The 19,549-nt window shown below is 35.3% G+C and overlaps 1 protein-coding gene across 5 annotated transcripts in view; it reads right to left on the bottom strand.

Moving 5' to 3' along the window:
- The window catches only part of DLGAP2 (DLG associated protein 2), a 433,479-nt gene that overhangs the window by 180,165 nt on the left and 233,765 nt on the right, over positions 1-19,549 (bottom strand). The gene's annotated exons all lie outside the window — the stretch shown is intronic.

Raw genomic sequence — 19,549 nt, 5'->3', positions numbered from 1 at the left:
AAATTGATTGCTTTGATGGAGACAATCCGAGCCAGCACCTAAAATGCGACTGTGGATTGTGGAGTCTGGTCTCACTTGTAGCAGCAAAATAAATTATTTATTCAATCCATTATGGCTGTGCATACAAGGACAAATAGGGGCTTATTTATAAAACTATAAAACATAAAAAATTACAGTAGTTTTTGTTCTGATCTTCTTTAAATTATATAATAAACAAGCTTTCTCCATAAGTGATTAATAACACATATTCTGACAAATAAATAGGTGAGTAACTTAGTTTTATTGCAGGCATTAGGGAAGCCATACACACAACCTAACCAGTCACATGGCATCAGATTAAAATGAACTCCAGTGTTCTCCCCAGTCCCTTTTAGCTGGGTGCACCACATGGCATTTCTAAGCAACCACCTGGCTGTTCTTGGTTGTTACTAAAAATTGGGTCAAAATAGAGAGGCCACCACCCACCTACAGCTTCTTCCCACCCAGCTTGAATACATTTTCTGGGGAGAATACTAGAACTTTATACTTTGAAAGGTTTTATATTAACATTTGCTCTTACACAGCGGAATATTGTAAAATATGATTAATATCAACCAGAAGATGTACATTTTACATTTTTAGCAGTAAAATAATATCACAAGATGGTCAATTTTATCATACAGCAAAAACACACTATTAGAGACATAAAGAACTGGATACAACAAGTACCATGCAATATACATGCTTTTATTGACTGTCATTTGCCATTTTTATCAGTGTTGTTATACTATAAAAACAGTGAGCCTGTTTCATTAAAAGTCTCCAGGGCTGGACAGGATACATTTTCATCAGTGAATCTGGGTGATCCAGCAAAACTGCAATGGATTTCTTAAAAGTCAATTGCTATTTATTAGCAAATGTTTTCAATCTTGGACCAGATCAATTCCAGGTTTGTTGGATCACCCAGCTTAACTGATGGAAGTGTATCCTCTCCAGCCTTGGAGAGCTTTAATAAATCAGGCCCAGTGTGCACCCTTAAAATCATGACCAATTTTACACACTGACCTCTCCTTTGGAAAATTTTAATTGCCTTATCTTATCATCATCATCATAATGTTTTAGGTGCTTGCTCAAATATGTATTCATAAAAGTTCCAAATGTACTTGTTACATGCTTGTTCTAGATTTGAGACTTGAAAAGCATTACGGCTGGAGGTTGGTAGGCTATTAGCATTTTCAGCAGCAGTTCTGTAATGGCAACTTTTATACAGCCCTGACCTCTTGACACCTTCTTTAACTGAACTACAGGTATTGCTGCAATGTGTTAACTGCTACATAATATAGAAGAATATGAAAATAACAATTTCTGTTATTTAAAGTTATACATTGAATGCAGAATTTTGCTAAAAAAAACTCCTGTAAGAGTTTAAAGGCTTTCTAACAATTTTTATTATAAAGTATAATAGGTGAGCATTGTCACCCTAGGACAGGAAGTCTGCTGCTGGCAGGATCGCCAGGTAAAATTAGGAAATCAAGCTTGAACCAAAAAAATGCAGCAACCACATCAAGACTGCAATATATAAAAATGTTTTCAGTATTAAAGGTATTTAAATTCATACATTTAAGGATGAAAGTGCTGAGTTTACTTATTAAAAAAGATCTAGGCCCCCATGTGTGTTATGGAGACACCATGAACCCCTATGGTGAATCATCTTCTGGATTACTCATCAACTACTCACATTTATATTAACTCATTTCAACAACCTTTTAGTGGTCATGTAGAGTGAATAGCATCATATTTGGGTTATTTCTCCATTACCTCCCTCCAATTCGTACCCTATGTTCCCTATTACTACCCCCCCCCCCTTACTCGTACCCCATTTTCCCCCTTTTTTAACCTTATCCAATTATCTGTCCCCTATACCCACACAATTCCTCCCACTTTGTTGTATTACTAGAACCAAACCATCTGATTCCTCTTAATGAACTGCTTAATTTGCAAAAAAAAAATTACATTCAAAATAACCCTACATGGTAGTTTAAAGTTTATCTTACAGCCCCTGCACCACCTAAAATTTGTGGTTGGATGTTTGTGGCTGAAAAAAAAGAAAAACATTAAAGAAAATGTACATATATCTATAAACATGCTTTTCCGATGGCCCACTTCATCAATGAACTGAATTCACTGAGACATCATTGAGACATAGTAATATCATCACCTTTTAATACATATTAAACATATATTTGTTTAGTGAGAATATGGCAAGAAATATTTTAAAGTCATGTGAGAAGCACAACTTGCTAACAGAAGTTGCCTTTCATCTGGTCTGATCGTAGACTTGGTAGTAGAAAAATATGGAGCATGTGGGTCCGAGAAAGGCAGAAGGTTCCAAATTAAATACTCACAAAGCTTTGTAAAGCATTAAGGAATACTTAGGAAAGCTTCAGGAAGCTTTACAAAATATAGATAAATCCAATAAGTGTGCAGTCCGTGTAATCCTCTTTAGAATCAGATTCGAATCTCTGAGTTAGGTGTCTCCAGAGACAAATAACAGTGAAGTGGCAGATTCATACATCCAATACAGATAAATCCAAATAGAAAACAGATTTTTCATTCCAAGAGTTTTCAAGTTCTTACAGAAAAGATTGCTATAATAATAAACAGTGTATAAATATGATAATATATTGCAAAACACAATGTATCACTTTTTGCAAACCACACATACAAAGTTATGCATTACAAGTAGTCCCGAGTTACATAAGAGATAGGGACTGTAGGTTTGTTCTTAAGTTGAATTTGTATGTAAGTCAGAACAGGTACATTATTTTATTAATGCAATTAGGACAGATGTTTGTCTTTTTTAGGAAGCATGGTGTCAGTTACTGTAAAAGAAATCCTCACTGTAAATTAATCACAAAGAAAAAAAAAAAACTTTATGAAGCCCAGACATTCATCAACTTCTGGAGCAAGTTGTGCTTTGATATGCAAAAATAAACAACTGCAGAGTTAGTCATTAAAGAGTTATAAGAGGCTGAAGAAACAGCTGAGTCCTTAAGATCACCCACAACCTCAGCTGTGTTCAGAAAAAGATTTCTTATGCAAGTCATGGAAAAGGCACAGGAGCGAGCAGGGAAGCCCTATTTGTATCTAGGAGTCGTCCGTATGACAGATGTCTTTAACCCAGGGACCTGCTGTATATGCAAGTCCAGCACAATTATTTTGCCACCCTGGATGCTTCCACTGGATCTTACATTTGACTTGAAATTACCCTTTAGGTGGTCAGAGAGCTAATACAATAAAAAGGAAATATATATCATTATTAAACTGATTATCAAGGTGCACAAGCTTTTATGGCGTTTTTGGAAGTGCACTTTTTATCATCATTTATAGTAGAAAATTGTAATTTTTATACTCTTTTGATACCACTGTATTCCTATAGTTATTGCTGCATTATCCATGAAAATAAAATCCTAAATGTGTAATGGGCTAAATATCCTACTGTTTAAAGTAGAATAATGTCTGGAGAAAGGAGAGAGTGTCTGGAGAAAATGATAGATGGTGTGTGCATATGTTCCAGATTTCTCTACTCTACTGCCATTTTAAAAATCCACTTCAGGATTTGGTGTTCTTTCTGGGGTAAGTGATCAGCTAACATTAAAATACTGTACTAGTCAGTCCACCCTGTCCTGCTCTGGTGAACCTCATGTTTTTCCAATCGCAGGGTTTTCCATTTTTATGTTATAGTTAGTCACTCATCTAGTGGCAAGCGTTTTTTATTAGATTTGTTTTTTGCTGCTTTTTGATATGTATCTTTTTGATATCTGCTTTGTATATATTGTAAATAGTGTAAAAAGTCTGTACAGCACAAAAAAATTGTTGGTGTTGGTGAAAATAAGAGACACTATTCAGACTTGCTTTGCACTGTACCTGTCCCAGAAGGTTTAAACACTCCATTACCTAACCCCTATACTAATATATATATATATATATATATATATATATACACAGAGAACATTTTTCAATTTTATATTTGCATTATAATTAAATACAGATATAAAGAAAAAGAGATACATTTATAAAGAAAAAGTTTCAAGATAATGCACTACTTTATTTATATTTAGCTTTTAGTAGAAGCTTGGGGAAGTATTTAACTGGTATGTTTTTAGTTTAGGGCGGATATATATTCTATACATAGAATACTGAATATATTGATGACGCTGTTTTGTAAAATATGGAAACAGCTGCACACACAGATAAAACTAACACAAGTTTTTAACTCTGTTGGGCCACATTTTTAATCTATACATCTCTGGAAGACAGCAAAAACATGTGTGAAACCACTTACTCTGTTGAAGTTAGGTGATGACATCCCTCCCTCACAGCCTTGTAATCGACAGTCTATGGGCCTGATTTATTAAAGCTCTCCAAGGCTGGAAAGAATACACTTTCACCAGTGAAGCTAGGTGATCAAGCAAACCTGGAATGGATTTCCTCAATGTCATTTGCTATTTGCTAGCAAATGCTTTAAATCCTGGAGAGAATACACTTTCACCAGTGAAGCTAGGTGATCAAGCAAACCTGGAATGGATTTCTTCAATGTAATTTGGTATTTGATAGCGAATGCTTTGAGTCCTGGACCAGATCCATCCCAGGTTTGTTGGATCACCCAGCTTCACTGGTGAAAGTGTATTCTCCCCAGCCTTGGAGAGCTTTAAAAAATCAGGGCCTATAACTCACTGCTCCCACTACGTTTTCATGTCAGCAGGTTTACTGCCAGCACAGTGCATGAAGCAGATTTTAATTGGCTCATTATGCTGCCCCTGAAACAGAATACAGGGGCCGATATCAAGAGGGATGTAGCGACCTATTGGAGAAATCTTGTCATGCAGTTGCCATGTGATGTTGTCCCACAAGGACATGGTCCAAAGAGACAGGATACCTACGTTTTAAGTGCTGCAGTTATTTTGTCATATTAGGAAGTGTAACTAACTTACTCCATTATAGACACCAATACAATCTAGCAGAGTGGTCCAAAAAAAAAGTGTAAAAAGAAGAGAACCTGATCCTTGCAAAAACTTGCTGTTCCTCTTTAATACAACACTTGAGATTAGGGGTTCTCAAACTAGGGTCAAAATAATAAAATGATTGTCATACCTAGTAAGAGAAATATTACCAAAAATAGTAAACCTATGCATCTCACTTGTAAAGCAGTAATGTTAAAGGTTAACATATACTGGTAGTAAAATAATAATTATACTTTAAAAAAGAATTTGAATGTAGAACAATGATGCATTATGTAAGGCGTTCAGAAACAGGGAATACACAGTTTAATCAACACAGCAAGTTTAAGTATTATTCTGAATTTGCTGTTAAGCATGCTGAGAATAAAAAAACATTCCTATTAAAAAAATGGGCTTTGATTTCCTGCTAATTTTGGGGTCCTAAATTACATTAGCTATAAAGAACTTGGGAGCTGCCACTGCATATTTCATTAGCAGTTAAGAAATCTATCAATAGATTGTAAAAAATCATTGGAAAATGTTCATTTAATATTGTTTCTCTGCATTGAAACTGAAGAAAGTCTCCCAGATCTTGAATATTTAGTGTGAAAATCTCTAAAATGAAAGTTGGCACACAACTTCACAGTGCAGTATGACGGGCACTGAAAGTTTTCATCATACAATTTTGAATTTCCTTTAGGTTTTTTTCTGCAGAACAAGAACATGACTGTTTGAAGTTCCAACACTTGTAAACTCCACACTTTTCATTGATGTGGTCCAGTCAATGATTCAGTAAATTGGCACTTTACCAAATAAAAAACAAATTCCAGGTACAGTAACAATTTATGCTCATGACCTGAAGACCACAGCTATCTAATGAGCGTCACTAATTAAATTTAATTACCAACAGCCATAAAAAAATATATATGCTGGATTGTTTCCTGGGTGTGATCTCTAAATATATTACAGACCTATGCAGACATAAGCAGCATAAGAGGGAGGTTACAATAATACAGAGTAAACACAGTCTACAGCCTCACCAAGAATCACTGTAAAAATCATTGACTATAAAGCATTAAAACTCATGGAGTGAACATTAGACAAATTAAGTGTTTACTGGCTAGAATTGGAAGGTTATTAACTTACTGTAATGTAGGGCTGCTTTTTAAATCTTAGCCACAAAATTTGAAAGCCAGATGAAGTCTGGTGAAGATATTATGTGAATGCCCCGATAGCTGGACCTGTCACGGGGAAAATGTTATCTTTGTTAAATAAATTCAAATGCTAATAGCTTTATATGGAGTACATCTGACAGCTATGATTGCACAAAGATGTTTGACAATGTACACATGGGAGAAATGACCAAAATATCTATCATAGATTATAGAAAGGAAGGCAAAAAAAGGGTTTTATTAACCTCTGTCTATCTCAATGGAATCAGATTTGTTGCTGCAGCAGCTGACTAACAAGGTTTGCTAAGAAATTTGGCATACAGCCCAGGTGATGTAATTCTTAAATTGAAAATGAATGTACACAATTGTTAAGAATAAACTAGTATTCTACAATGTTTATATAATTCTCATTAAGCACTGTTGAAAAAAATCAATTCCAATTATGATATTTGGTCCCTGTATAGCATTGTTTCCCTGCTGTGTATATTACTTTTCCTAAGACCTTTTGTACTATTGATTTTATAGTTGGAGATTCATTTCAAATAACTTGAGATTATTGTGCGAATCTTGCCTTTTTATACTAGCTGCTTGGCTTACTCAAGTTAGTTGAGATGTAATGAGGTGATGTCTGATAAAAAGTAGTTCACAATTTCTATGTACACACGTGCAATAATTATTGTTGGAAAGGATCTTTCACGATCCTTTCCAACAACTAAGGACTGCACGATGCATGAACAAATGCTTTGCATATACCACCGTTCTGCTCTATGGAGAGGGGAGTGGGAGAACGACGGAGCGGCACCCCGCTGCGCTCTCTCTCCCTTAACTTTCATTACGATCGTTCATCGTCCAGGAATCTGCCAGGATGGTCGTTTGAACGATGGACGATGAGCGCTGTACACACACCAGATTCTCTTCCGATATCCGCCCTGAGCTGATTATCGGACAAGAACAATCGCATGTGTGTACCTGCAGTTGGTTTTAATTCACTTTACCTCAGTTTAAACTGGATTTTAATCTGAATAGCAATCACTACAAACTTGAACATGTTTAGGAAGTGAAGGACAAACATCAATAAAAACTTGGACAGAATTTCTAATCCTTTCCTGTTATTGAGATTCCCAATTACGTTATGCCTAAGCAACTGCAATAAAAGAATAATCCAAAACCAAATCAATTGCTTTCACTTGAGTTGTGCTTTGGAACATGAGAGCTTGCCTTACTCACAATCAAGGGTCTAATTCAAGAATGCGCATCTCGGGTGTTCCAGCACATGCTCACTCCATGCACTAAAAAATAAAGATGACAGCCCAGAAGCTCCAAAAATAACACATCAATGCTTGTTTTTAGATTTCTGTTCTAACAGGTTTCCTTTTATTTATAATGGATTTTTAAACATGGCTACCAAATACAAAAACATCTAAATTCTGTAAATAAGGGGCAAGCAGTAATATAAACTGTATCAACATAAATAGTTCAGAAAATATAGATTCTAACATAAAGACTAGAAGTCACAGGTGTTCCCAAAAACTTTTTTTCCCCCATTATGTAAAGAAAAGGAAAATAGAAGTTAGAGAGAAAGGAGAGAAAGGGGGGGGGGGGGGAACAAGGAAATCAGGTGGAACACAGACAAAGCAATGGCACCTAGGTTCAATGTCAATAACCAAACGAAGAGTCAACATTTATAATACCATCATCTCGCATGAATGTCAAGTATTCTGTTGATGTGGTAAATTGAAAACACTAAAACCAGGAATTTTTAAACTTTTCTGATTTTGCATCTCAGGTAGTTATCAGATCCTCCATGGACATAATAATTAACTCTTCTGAACCTTTGCTGTACTGTTGGTGATGATGCTTGTTTTCAAAGTAAGAGAATACATGCCTTGGTTCTATTAGGTGAATGATGTATTATAGAAATTCGATATAGTTTTTTGGAGAAGGTAAATAGAAATATCAGTAAGTTTGAATGTAAAGGCTACCAGCTGCGACCAGAAAGAGGATAAAACAGGACAGTCCCAAAAAAAATTAAGTTACCAGTATTTCTCCTGTGTAAATGAATATATACCAGCTCTAAGGATTTCTTCTATGTAAATATTTTTGCTAGGACCCTAGGTACTCTGTGCCAGCACGTAAGAAGCTTTTAAATCAGCTTTTGGTATTTGTTGATGATTGCAGCCGTATGGCCAAAATGTACAATGAGCTCTAGTTGTTGGGAGAAAAAAAGATGAAGCAGAACGGAATTAAGAAAAAATAACTCACCTTTACTTCTGCAGATCCCTCTATCCCTTTGGAGCTTCTCTGGATTGGGCCTATAATCCTTCTTCATTCCGGCGTGTAGAAAGCACTGAGCGCCGCCATCTTGTTCTTTTAGCTTTTTCACTTATCTTGCACTGTGCAGGCCCAAGATCTGGTGATGTAGCTTGATGTAAATGGGGAAAAAACAGTGCCATTCTAACTGTGCATGCGTGAGATCAGCATTTTTTTCCCCGTGTGAGAAAAAGCCCCATCTGTGCATGTCTGATCTCTGGCATGTGGAGAAGGAGCAGCCAGAAGTCTCCTGGGATGTGTAATGTAGGAACCCCAGGAGGCTCAGCAGTCCCATTGTGTCTTTACTGCTGCAGAAGGATTTTAAACTAACAAAAAAAAAAAGACAAGTTTTACCTGACATAAAAGAGTAGTCTACCCTTTGATGAAAAGTAGGTCCACTTTAAGGTCGACTCCCATTTGCCTAAAAACGGCAGATGTAGAGGAGATATTACAGGTAAGCTCTTAGGTGGTGACTACTCCACTAATAAGTTTTAAGACAAAAAGACAAGAGTAAGGAACTGCTGGTATTACTCAGAAAAAGCTAGTTCCTAAACTAAAAGAATAACCCAATATCTTCAATTTACTGGGTAACTGAGCTAGATCAACTGTGCACATTGGGAGTTCCAGCTTTTGCATTTGATGTTTGATTCTTTTGGTTTGAGAAAGATGAAACAGAAAGTCCCAGCATTAGTACCTACATGTGGAAAAAAGCGCCTTTACAAGCTGCCTAATTGCTATGTAACCGAAAAATGTTTGTATGGGCTGCATAAGGCCATTATTCATACATCAAATATGCATCCTTGTTCTTTTTCAAATGGGAGGGTTGGTACTCTTGGTACGCTGCTGACACTCTCAAGGCCAACCAGAGAAAAAAAAAAATACTGATACTAAAAAATATATATATATCTTTGGCCAATCAATTTTTGCATGGTCAGCTGTATTTATTAAAATTTCTATTTAGGTGAGTTTCCCATTGGTTGGTAATGCTTAAAATGCCTTGCACATTATCTTTACGCTGCTCTAATAAATAAGACTAGAGAATTACTAATTTTTTATTAATATGTGTTTAGAGTGCCATGCTGTACAAACACAACTAACCTCATTGAAGCAAAGTAAAAAAAAAAAAAGCAAGAGAAAACAGTCCTTGGACAGTGTCTTAATCACATTAGCTTACTAAATTGTGGGTTTTCAATGTCAAGGCTTTTAATCAATAGAAAAATACCCTTCAAGTCAATTGGTGATGTTATCAGTCTGCTGCAGGCAGGGAGAAGCATTACACCCGAGTTCCTTCTCCTCCAGTCATCAAACTGTAATATTGTAACATTTCACACAAAGGTGAAGGGCTGCTTCAGAAGGCTGCTCTATGTCAGATACATGTGAACACAACCAGATGCAGTGCACACAGGTAGATGACTATGTAATCTATTAGTCCGTAAGGTAGATGTTGACCATGACAAATGACTGAACAAACATGGCTTTGTCTTTCTGGAGAGAAAAGCAGATGATGGAATTGTCTAGGTTAGAACTGTGATCAGCATTGTGTTACATTTAATCATTATTTAGGATGCACACACACACTGAAACTAACATTTTTAATGTCTACTTTAAAGATGTCTGTCACACCAGTGCAAGCTCCATCTCACCAAGTCATAAGCTGTCACGCTGCTTGAGTTGTTTTGCCATGAGAGTCCCATTCCAGATGGACACTGATGGAAGATAAAACAAACTGGTGATTTATTAGTTGGTTTTTAGTAGTAGCTTGTCAATCACATGCTAATAATTTATGAGACCTGCATTAGAGGGACACAGGTGTGAAATGACACTGAAGGACATTGATCTTAATGACTAGTGATTCCTAGAGCTTGTCAGTCCAATGGTTCATCTGTTTAAAGTTTTGCATATCTGTGGATTTATTTCTCTCTAATATACATACTAATCAAGAAAATCTATGCAGCTTGCACAAAACAATATTAAATGAAAACAACTACACATCTGCATACAGTCAATCCAGGTATTAGAAAATATAGAGAAATGTTCATGTTGCATACATTTTTTTACCTTAGTATTGAGTCAAATAGGATGTTTTGACCTCTGCAGCACTGTGATGAGAACATGTCCTGTGAATTTTCAATTCATGCTTCAAGATACAAACAATGTAATATGCATTATTGCTCTGCTGAATCAGAGTTGATGCTGAGTTATCTAATAATACCAAACCTGTGCCGTGACAGAGCTATTTAGCTCCATAAATCACCTAATGACACTTAGCCAATAGGGCCACTTTATTGACAAATGGCATATGACGTCTAAAAAAAGTGATTGCCTGGAATCTCAATGAGATATATATCAAACATGTATACATATATATTTATATATATATTTTTTTTTTTATTAAAAATAGCTTTGAGCTGAATGAAGAATGGGTAAATAAATGGCCCAGTGGATCTATTATTCTTCTTTCAGTATAAACAAAAAGGGAAGGTAATTTTCATTCCTGTATTTGCCCACAACAATCTCCATCATGCCATCCAGCATGGGCCAAAGTCTTCTTTTATACTCTCCAAACATTCTGATTGGCTCAAGTAAAGCACTTTCACCTAGGTCATATGAATTACTAAACTAATGACAACAACATATATAGGAGAAAAATATCTATTGCTCATTTCAGTTTTGATTTAATTTTAGGTTTAATGCTGAGCTTAAGATAAATATAATTTTCTAATAACTGCAAAGAACACAAAAACTCAAAAAACACAAAAATCCTTGTATAAAATTAAGTGTAAAATATGCAAATTTGCATGTTTCATCCAATGAGGTATTTGTATTGAAATCATTTGCTTTTACAACCTTTGTGCTTTAACATGAAAAGGTTTCCAAGTCACTGGTAGGACTGCCAGTGGAACAACATATTCAACAGAATGCTTTTCTTACAAAGAGCACATGCAACAGTACAAGATTTAACCAGTAGGTGGTTTAAATCCTGTACTGTTGCATGTGCTGTTCTGTAAAGACCTGGAAACCTAAGTAAACAGCAGCAGCAATGTGGGCAGTATTGTAATCCATTGGAACAAAATCACATTTAACTCACAATGTTTAAAGAATAAGGATGGATAACTTTTAAAGGGGGACTAAAGGTAACATTAAAAAAACTGAGTAGGCTGGTTCTTACCAAAAAGTCTTCCCATTCATTGACCTTCTGTCATCTTGATTGGATAGACTGGAATGATGTAACTGCTGTGGATATAGTTCTGTCCTGGCAACCAGCTATGTTGTGGGAACAAATTGCACTGTACATGTGCAGCTCAGTATATAAAATAGCAAAACAATTGCAAGCAGGGAGTTTGATTTATTGCATAAGAGACATTGCCTGTCCCTTTTGCAACAAGAGACCAACCAACTTACATTTTTTCATTTTTAGATTTAGTTCTACTTTAACTGGGGACAAACTACACAGCTATGCTTAAATTTTATTTCGTAATCAAACTAGCTCCATTTCGTTATTTGACAGCTGTATTTTATTTTTACTCATTCAGGAATGTTATATATCAGGGGTGTCAAACTCTGGCCTATGCCAACCTTTTTTTTCGGCCTCCAAAGGAATTCTAAATATGAACTGCAGCTGGCCCGCCGCTGCATTGAAATAGCGCTGCTACTACAATTCCCGGCATCATTTGTGTCTATAAACAAGCAGCCTCTCTGCCTATGAGTGGCCCCGCATTGGACTGTTTTATAGACCCAAGTAATGCGGGGAATTGTAGTAGCAGCATCACTCACATCTATAGACCAGCGGCCTCTCTGCATATGCGTGGCCCTGCATTGGACTGTTTTCTTGGCACAGGGAATTGTAGTAGCGTTGCTATTTAGGTTTTGGCCCGTGACTTTGTCTAATTTTTTAATTTTGGCCCACTGTGTATTTGAGTTTGATAACCCTGTTATAGATGTTCTGAAAGAATTCCAATATTTGGAAGTATTTAGAATTCAGTAACTATATTTTGCTATGGAGTACTATTTTTTTTTCTTGTGTGTGTAATAATTTATATTTTCTGATAAGTTCAATTATGGGTTATAATAAACCTGTGTTTTTAGCACATGATTTTGTGGGTTTGACTAAGAACAATACATGCATAGAAATGTGCCGTTTGTAACAACATATTATTACTAGAAAAGTTTGAAGCATGATTCTTAACTACTTCAGTTTTTGTACTTGAAAACTTCTTATGGGCCAAAATATGTTTTTACGTTTCTGGTACGGGCTAGCACATTCAGTGTCAGTAAGAAAATAAGAGTTTCAAAGTTGAGGATATTGTTTGACAAAAATTTTTTTCAGTGCAATATGTATGTATACGAACTTACAAATGGACTCAGGGTTTAGAAGGATGGTAAATTATTTTGTGGAGGGGGTTTATTTTATTTATTCTATTTAACTTAATGAAACTCACTTTTTGATTCATAGATAAAAGAAGCACAGTAAAGGTTACTTTGTATCTCTAATTCATGCTAATGAACCATGTTTATTAATAGGGAGCAGTGGCTTAAGAGGACTACTACCGTAGGTGTACACAGAAGTCATGGGTATCATGCAGCTGGAAATTGCCTGTGAGGAGAACAGCGTTAGGGGGGATGAGGAATAAGATATGGTATGTTTACCCCTGTGTACTACAAAACCTAACTTTTGGAAATACTTAACACGTTTAATATTTTCTACATTAATAGAAAATATTAAGTGTAAGTGCCCCCTCGCCTTGAACAGAAATAACTACCGCAGACCCAAATGCACATATATTCCAATGTCTATACCGTTCTCTGCATTTCAATGACCCATAACATATCAAGTGTCAGGAAATTTCTTCTATGATATCTGTGGTAGAAGAGAATATATGTATATTTAAGGCTTATGGTAAGAATGTAATACAATATTAGCATACATCTGTGTAGGGTCTGAAATAAGTAATGTAACTGTGCTTAAATGGGTGAGGGCATGGGTGGTACACACTTTATCTGAAATGCACTTCTTTAGTCTCCCCTAACATAGTTATATAATTTATATATATTTTATTTATATAATTATTTTTTGTTGTTATTAGGTTAAATTATTAGATTTGATTTAACAATCAAAAAAAAAAAAAAATTAAAAAATAGTATATTAAAAAAATGGCATGCTAGGGTTAGTTTACAGAGCATGTGGAGGTTTAAATAAAAAGTTCATCTATTTCCTGAGCATTTGCTGAAAATGTATGCAAGTGATCGGTACACTAAAATATCATGTTATTGTTTTTTTTTTATATCCATCAGGAGCCTATCATGTTATTTTTACTTTTTTTTAGCTAAAACTGTAATGGTAGATTAAACAGAATAACTACCTAAGGTATTAATAAAACATTGGTGAAAGATGAGTTTCTGACAGTTCTATTAAGATTGCCTGATAATAGCTGGAAACGAAAATAAATAAAAAGTATGTGCCTCTTCTAGATTACTGTAAACTGGAGTCATGATAGCAGAAGATCTGTGCAGTGATTTGATTTCCTGAACCATGACTTTGATCTATTACATGGAATGCTTTAAAGAACTAGGTATTAAATAAATAGGATGGAAGTTGGAATGGCAGCCAGCATCTTATTGGTCCTACATCAAATAAATTAAGTGCACCAGATTAAAGAATAAACACAACCATTGTATATACAGGTAGTCCCCAGGTTACATACGAGATAGGGACTGTAGGTTTGTTCTTAAGTTGAATTTGGATGTAACTCGGAACAGGTACAATATTTTAATAAATGCAATTAGGACAGATATTTGTCTCAACATATTATTAGGCAGTGTGGTGTAATTTACTGTATAAAATCCTCACTGTGAGTTAATCACAAATGATAAAAAATAACTGTATGGAGCCTAGACATTCATTACCTTCTGGAGCAAGCTGTGCTTTGATATGCAAAAGAAACAACTGGAGAGTTTGACTTGGTCAATAAAGAGTTACAAGATGTTGCAGAAGAGCTCAGTCTCAGCTGTGTTTAGCAAAAGATTTTTTCTGCAAGCCATGCAAACCACCCCTCCTGCACAGGCGCTAGCAGGGAAGCCCCATTCGTATCTAGGAGTCGTCCGTATGTCGGATGTCCTTAACCCAGGACTACCTGTGTAAAAACCCAAGCAAGCACGGGCAGGTCTGACTGTGCCACTGATGCTCTGTTAAAAACTTGTCACCTAAAGTTTGTGTACAAACCAGCACTGTGCCATTCTCCTGTTCCCCTGCTGCTCCTAGTGGTCCCACTTTTTTTTTTTTTTACTGGAAATGCTCTTCAAAACCATGATGTATGTAATTGAGGAGTAATAATAGATTCCAATGCTTATGGATAGCTTTACCCAGTCTGTTTTAGAAAGGCACACAATTCAGAATAGAATCATTTTAGGAAGATGATTTTATTTAAACAGTCCATGATTTATTTATATAGAAAACTAACATTGTTTTACTTCACACAATTTGGTACCTTTCATCTTCTTTGATAAAACCATAGAAAGCAGTAAAGATTAAAAGTAAAGCCCTCTGAGACTTGTTGAGCAATTGTTATTCTTCAAGTGAGTCTTAAATTGCACAGTCAGTAGTTTTATATTATTAACCACTTAGCTTTCACATTCACATTCATCATGTGAAGACAAAAAGAAGATAACATTTTCACTCTAATTTGTATTTTAGATCTTTACATGTACATGTCTTTAAATAGTATTCAGGTTATCTATACTGAAATAAATAATTGGCGCATAATTGAGGTGTGCTTCGAGATCTTCTAGACCAGGGTTTGTGAAAGTAGTAAATATAGGCCCTTGTCTAGGACACCAAAATTTCCATTGTTCTTTTATCCCATTAGAGTTCTTTCCTATGTGTAAATATATAAATATGTACTCAATGGAACCAGTAATGTAATGATAGCCATAGCAGCCTAATTGAAACTAACCCTAGAGTGGGTGGGGAGCCCTTTTAGCTTAGCTGTTGAGAAAAATTATGGGGTTCATCACTAAATGGATAACCAGCAGGAGGAAAGAAGTTCTGATTTCCATGAATAGATTTTTAGTTAGAACTCATTTAGAACTGTTGAAAGCTTTGAGGGATAAAACATGTCAGGAAAAGAGAACATGAATGAAAGCTTTTAGTTCATTAAAGGCATGAATAAGGGTATGGAGGGCAGTATTTGCAGTATAATTAACATCAAACCAGAAGGAAATTAATACTAATCTTAAAAAAATATTTTTTAATTAAAAGAGTTGTTGATGTTTGGACCAGACTTCCAGCAGAAACAGTGATATGGTCAACAGCAAATGAACTTCTTGGAACATTTATTGAACATTCAAAATATAATGTTAACTTTGCTGTACCGCTTCTTTTCAATGAAAAGTTGTATGTTAACACCAGAGCATGTAGCTTTTCATGATTGTCATTTTAAAGCCTGGTCAAAGAGGTAAACAAAGCACTTGACCTGAAGAAATAATGTTAGTGTGACCTAATAATAAAAGGTATACAATTTTATTGTCAAGTTAACTTGTCACAATGAAGTATTGTGTAAAATGTTTCACTTTAAAAATAGTACAGTAAATAATTTTACAGGAAAAGTCTATAAATGCATCACTTAAAAAAGAATGGATGTCTTGTATAATGGTCATTTGAGTTCACTTTGTGTATGCTTTAATAACTACACTGTATTTTGTAAGCCTTTAAAAACGAATTGTTTCTGTGTATTTATGTAGTTCAATAAACTTGGCTACCTACATGTATGGTTGTAATATAATTCTTATATACAAGTGACCAAATTCAGTTTTTCTAATAATAAAGACATTTCTTACAGACAGAAAGTGTTTTGCTACAGTTATATGTAATGATCAGCTGGTGATTACATAATTGTTTGTCTTTGGATTTTAGTTTTGCCAAAACAAGTGTTGCACAGATTACAGCTTTGCCAGCACTAAATTTAGTGATATACTAAGAAGCGATAACCCTCTGTACATAAATCATTATAAGTAGTAGTGTAGTGATATCCCTCTATGTCTCTATTCTGGAGTTCTGTATAAATCTTTGTTTCCTGAAGTAGTTCATGATTAATTTGGGAATACATTTTGACAAGTTGGAATACCTATTTTTAATTTTACAGCCCCAAACCATAAAAAGTCTACATTTGATCTTACTAGATGGCAACGTATTTTCTACAAATGCTATCTTGGCATGTCTAGTGCAATGAGTATATATTCTGTGTGGAATAGGGACACTGTTCACTCTATTATGAACAAGTTGGGCATATAAGGAACAGCCATGAGGGTTACCAAGGAAGACAATCTTAAAGCTAAAAATTGCCTTTTTATAATAAAGTGTTAATTAAGATTAAGAAGATTATGCTCTGCCTATTTTAGGAGCATATCATCATTGTAGTAGGGAGAATTTAGATATGAAAAAAAATAAGAAGTGGGGGCAACCCAGCATTCAGTCTGTGGAGAATATATCTGCCTGTAGAAAGTTATGAGTGGTCCAGGTGATTGAAAGTTCTCACTAAGGTTTGATCCTGGTGTGTTACCTAAAACACATTACCGGTAAGTATTATTAATTATTTATTGAGGTTTTCCTGTACCAATGGCTTACACATAGCCCTAAAACATGAAAAATTCCACTTCTGTTTTTACAGGATAACAAGGTGTTTTTTTTTAACACTAACTCTGCATTTCCTACTGGGACACAGTATGAGTGGATATTCTGTGTGGAATATAAACAAGATGGGCACATAAAGAAGAACGTTGGATTTTGTTCAAATGATGAGGATTACCAAGTGAGATACCCTAATGCTTTTATTACCTTTTGTAATGGAGGTAAGGAAGGTAAGGTTCTGTCCAATTTAGGAGCATAACCCCAATGTAATGAGGAGAACTTTGAAACACAGAAGTCATCACTGAAGTATAACGTATCCTTCAAAGTATAATTATTACAAAGAAAAATTTTATTTGTTATGTTGTCAAATTTTAAGAATACGTGTAATAACACTAAATTGTTGCAGAAAGCATAGAAAGGGATCAAGCCTTGAACAATCCCCTGTGGTCAGGTTTTGTAGAACGTATCCTTCTTCATGCAGAAGGTGATGGATGGTTGCACTAGTTGATTGTCAGGGTGGTCAATGTGATCTAAAATTTGCACAGTGTGTTACACCAAAAATAAATTTAAATGGCTACTTTATAAGGACAGATGTAAAAACATTTTAAAGGCCAGAGGTAAGCATCCTGCTTTAGCCCAGAGTGCTCTGCTAGCCAGATTACACTTGGTTAATGTTAACATGTTTGCAGTTAAATAGCTGGTAAAGTGCCTGACATGGGTAACATGACAAGAGTTTAACTGCAAGATTAGTCCCCCTATAGACTTCAACGGGATTCACCACCAAGTCTGAATTTGCTGACTTTTGAACCAATGTCTGGGCTTTATAAATCTGAGGACTATATTTTTTTTGAGAATGCCCAGCAATAAAGAGTTTTTTTGGAGAAGGTTAACAAGATTAAACAAAGGTTTCCTGACCTTGCCATTTCCTAGGGATCTTGCCTTTTTTCTCTTACATATGAGTGAGGTACTGGTTAGGACATACCAAAACCCTCTACTTCATCATCTAGGTAATGCAGCCAGATCCTGTATTGCCTTGCTATGGAAACAGAATGTCCACCTTCTGTGGCACTGTGGTTATCCAGAGTACAAGAAAATATGCTTATTGAAGACCTCACTTTTTTCAGTTTCATCACTGTTTGGATTACGAACACCCCCTAGACCCAGCCCAGTGGGGCATTCTTCTTGTCAATGGGCATTGGGAGTGACACTTGGCCCTGTCTGATTTTAGGACTTTCTTTTGGGTTGTCCTTATGTACACAGGTAATCTATGTTTGTTTTTTGTGATTCACCTCCTCTGGGAAACAAATGGTTATGTGTATTCAAGGTTGAGGCTTTCATTCAAGTTTATATATTAGCTGAAATTACTTCTCTGCATTGGAATTATCTGTATCCCACTGCTGTATTCTTTTTGAATACCCTTCCTCCTTTTTTTAATTCTTTTTTTGTTTGTGTATAAGAATTTTATTTATGTGTTAAAATTTTTGCAAGGAATAATTTAAAAAAGTTATGAATAATTCTGCAGGTAAACAGCTAACATATATGCATTGCAAAGGTGTTAGTCATTTGCCCAAGTTTAGCCTTCAAGCCTAACATATTTATTTATTTCTGGAATCTTACAAACTAAAATTACATACTGAATTTACTGTATGCACATACATTTTAAAGGTCTGCGATGTCCAGATACATCACAGAATAGCAGGTTTCTAACTTTAGCAGCAACAGAGCTGGAAATGTAAAAAGGAATCAAAAGTGGAGATTTTACTCATGAACAGCAGCAGGTACGTATAAAGCTAAGCAATTTCCATCACTCATACAAACTTGTGATCCTTCTACACACAAGTCAGGCTTGATACCAATTCTTTCCAGGGTTAGTAAGTTTTGTTCACTTCAAACAAAATTTACCTGTAAACATTACGATTGTCTAAAAACATATCTAATTTTAATTTACTTTCAAGTAAACACCTCCATCCCCACTGGAAAACTCAATTATGTTGTCAAGTATTGTTCTTGCTTTCAAATGTGTTTGTGCCTTTAAATAAATTATATACAAATAATAATCATAGTCATTTTAAGCTTTTTACATTCGTTGTTCATATGGAAATTCCATACATGTGTTCATGGTGAAATTCTAAGTAGTTTACCAGTTTGCATTGTTCTGGATACATGAAAGAAACCAATTTTACTAACCACAGGGCAGTTATTATGGCAGTAGCAATTATCTGCATGTGTGGGTAATATTTTTTTCTAAATCCATTTTTTGTTTCTTTTATATAGTGGTCACTAATATACTGTAATTATACAATGTTCAACTACAATGATCCTGTGATGTGTAGGACAAAGTATTAAGCAATGTTCTATTTTCATCTAGATCCTTGGATGTGGAGTTGGAAGCTTCAACACTAACAGGAATACTTTTATTAGTGGACCAAGGTACAGTTGTAGCAGCAGGGCTTCAAATCTGTTGC

This window comes from Pyxicephalus adspersus, chromosome 4, assembly GCF_032062135.1.
Source record: "Pyxicephalus adspersus chromosome 4, UCB_Pads_2.0, whole genome shotgun sequence".
Taxonomy (NCBI): domain Eukaryota; kingdom Metazoa; phylum Chordata; class Amphibia; order Anura; family Pyxicephalidae; genus Pyxicephalus; species Pyxicephalus adspersus.
The sequence above is the reverse complement of the archived record's forward strand: the minus strand, read 5'-3'. Positions and strand labels throughout refer to the sequence as shown.